Source organism: Aethalodelphis obliquidens, unplaced genomic scaffold (assembly GCF_003676395.1).
Source record: "Aethalodelphis obliquidens isolate GAN/ISIS:26980383/991018 unplaced genomic scaffold, ASM367639v1 scaffold123, whole genome shotgun sequence".
Classification (NCBI taxonomy): domain Eukaryota; kingdom Metazoa; phylum Chordata; class Mammalia; order Artiodactyla; family Delphinidae; genus Aethalodelphis; species Aethalodelphis obliquidens.
In genome coordinates, this window is record NW_020838067.1 from 686,746 (window position 1) to 689,815 (window position 3,070).

The 3,070-nt window shown below is 60.8% G+C and overlaps 1 pseudogene; it reads right to left on the reverse strand.

Moving 5' to 3' along the window:
• Positions 1-428: 428 nt before the first annotated feature.
• The window catches only part of LOC113615719 (ras-related C3 botulinum toxin substrate 1 pseudogene), an 86,548-nt pseudogene continuing 83,906 nt past the window's right edge, over positions 429-3,070 (reverse strand).

The window sequence follows — 3,070 nt, forward strand, 5'->3', positions numbered from 1 at the left end:
ACGCCTTGCCCCCTGGGGAGCCCGTTTCCCCCTCTGCACAGAGTGGCCAGGAGGGGATGTGGGAGGGTGCTCTGTCCACGGTGGGCGCCCCCGCCCCTCCCACTTGCTCACTTTGGAGCAGCTGCTCCACATCAGGTGGGATGCTGGGCACTGGGGGAGCCGCAGGGACACCCCCGCCCTGGTGCTGCCCTCCTGGAGCTTGTGTTCCGGCGGGGCATCGAGAGGCAGAAGGCAGACGCGAAACAGATAACACAGACAGACACAAAATCCCACCCGTGGGGATGCCACCAAGGGAACCCGGAGGCGTAGGTGCCAGGAGGCTTCTGGGAGGGCCCAGAGCAGGGGCGGCACGTGCTCAGGCCCAGTGAGGGGAGTCGTGGGGGAAGGTGGGCTTTGGGAGAGGGGAGGGATGGGGCCCCTTGCAGGGCTTAGTGGGGCTCGGTGAGGCCCCTTTTCTCTTCCCGCTGTGTTGAGGAGGATGCTGTGGGGGGGGGGGCGAGGGGTCAGTGCAGGAGCGGGTCCTGGGGCCGGAGGGGTCAGGGGAGCACCTGGACGCCTGGCTGATGGCGCTGGGCCCAGCCACACTCTGGCTCTTTGGAGTATCCCTGGCCTGGTGTGGGGACAGGCAAGCTGGGTCCTGTCTGGGGCGGGCAGGAGATGGCCCTCGTCCAGAAGGAGAGAGCGGTGCCCCAAGGGGTCAGACTCGCTTGGCCATGAGCTGCTGGGCCGGCCCTGGGCCACGTTGTCAGCGAGGGTTGAGGGTCGAACTCCGCAGTCTTCTCCCCAGGTGTCTTTGCGTCTTCTCGCCAGAGGTGTCATGGGAGTGGGAGGGTCCTCGCTCCCTGGGGGCAGCTGATGGGCATCTCCTCCACGACCCTGGGCTGGCTCCCAGCTCCACAGAGGGGAGCTCTGCCTCCAGGACAGGAGGGCCAGGCCTTCTCCGCAGCCTCAGTCCCTGGGGGCTTTGTCCGCTGGGGCCTGGGGTCTTCCGGCGGTTTGGACCGAGTGCCTTAATTGGGCTGATGGGAAGCCCGGGCCTGAGGACGGCAGCAGCGGGCACAGGACAGGCGCTGCAGAGAACGCAGGTGGTGCTGTCAGTGGTGGGCCTTCTCCCGTGGCTCTGGGCTGATGGCCCCCTTGCTGAGAGGCCTCTGGGGGTCGTGACTCACCCTTCCCTGTGGGATGGGTGGCCTGCAGCCAATGGTTGACTGACATGGGGTTCGGGGTTCAAAACGCCAGTCCCCTGGCCTCAGGGTGGGACGGCCGTGGGGCGATTCAGGCTCCATCACCCCTACTGGATCGGCAGAGGCAGATGAGCTGGAACCCTTCCCTCTGTGTCTTTCTCCGGCCCCTCCCTTCCCTCACTCCCTTCCTCTAGAGGCCCCCCCACCCCAGCAAATGGCCAACACAAGACCCCGTGAGGTCGGCTCCCAGGAAAACTGCTAGCCAGCCCAATGCTGCTGTCGCGGAGAAGGAATGAGGAGCGAGCGCACAGGAGGCTTTCCCTGCCCCGCCTCTCCGTGAGCCGCTGGGGTGGTCTGGGGAGGCCGCAGTGTGGGTTTCTGTAGAGCGGGGGCTTCTGAGCATTACGTGTAGCCTGGGCCTGGGCTTCCTCTTCCTGTGGGGTAGAGTGATAACTAGGGACTCAACACAAAGGGTGCTTGCTAACTTAGGGTCCTTTAGGAAACTGAGGCCCAGGTGGGAGGCCTTCTCCAAGGGCCCAGGCCCCCACCCCAAACACAGGCGCCTGCTGGCAGCTCCCGGGAGAAGGACAATCCGGCCTTGAACCCAGATGGGAACTGTCCTTCCTTGAGAAACCCCACCAGGATGCTGCAGGCACCGCAGGTGTGCTGAGGCCGTCAGCACGCGGGCCTGTGGGACAGACCTCAGGCAGGAGCAGAGCAGACGGGGCCCTTCAGTGCGTTTGCGCACAGCTGTCCTCTGCTCACAGCCACAGGCCAAGCAGGGCCCCCACTCACAGGGCGGCACGCTGCCTGCTCCCCACCTGCCACTGTCCTGGTGGGCCATCCTGGGCAAGGAGCTGGCCTCTGTGAGTGGGTGTGAGCACGTGCAGCGTGTGCATGTGTGTGAACCACGGCCTCGACTGGGGGAGGCCAACCGTCCAGCACAGGGTTTTAAACGTGCTTATTAATGTGCTTGTTCATTGGCTTGTTTGCTGCTTTCATGAATATTTCAGTGTTGTTGCAGTGACATTTCCTGGGAGGAGGTGAGAATGGGAGGGGAGGACGGGATGTCAGAGGGGAGCTGACAGGCAGAGGGAGCAGAAGTGGGGGCCCCAGCCCCAGCGGGGGGCAAAGAGGGAGCTGGGCTGGGGACCCCAGGAGAAGGGACAGGCGACCTGGTCCAGGACCCACCAGCATGATTCAGGAGTGGGCAAGGATGAGTCGGGACTGTCATGTGCCTTCTGTGGAGTGACAGGTCCTTCACCATTCACGTGGGTATTCATTAAACACCAGCAGTTAGCACTGGCTTGCTGTGTGCCAGGCCCTGTTCTGAATATCCACTTTTCTAATCCTTACAGACAGCTCAATACGAAGGAACTAGTCTCCCCATTTTACAAACAAGGAAACCAAGGCACTGGGATTGAGTTACATGCCCAAGTCATGCAGTTGTGCACGGAGCTGGGATCTGAGCATAGTCAGCTGGTTGCAGAGCCCCAGCCCTTAACCACTGCACCATCCTTGGTGCATGCAGTGGACACTCAACAAATATCTGCTGAATAAATGAATGGATGGATGGCTGGGTGGATGGGTGGATGGATAGATAATGGATGGGTGGATGGATGATGGATGGATGGATGGATGATGGATGATGGATGGACGGATGGGTAATGTATGTTTGGATGACGGATGGATAATGGGTGGATAATGTATGTATGGATGATGCATGGATAATGGATGATGGATGGATGATGTATGGGATAGATAATGGATGATGGATGGATAATGGATGAATGATGGATGGATGATGGATGGATGGAGGGATGGATAATGGATGATGGATGGACGGATGGATAATGTATGTATGGGTGATGGATGGATAATGGGTG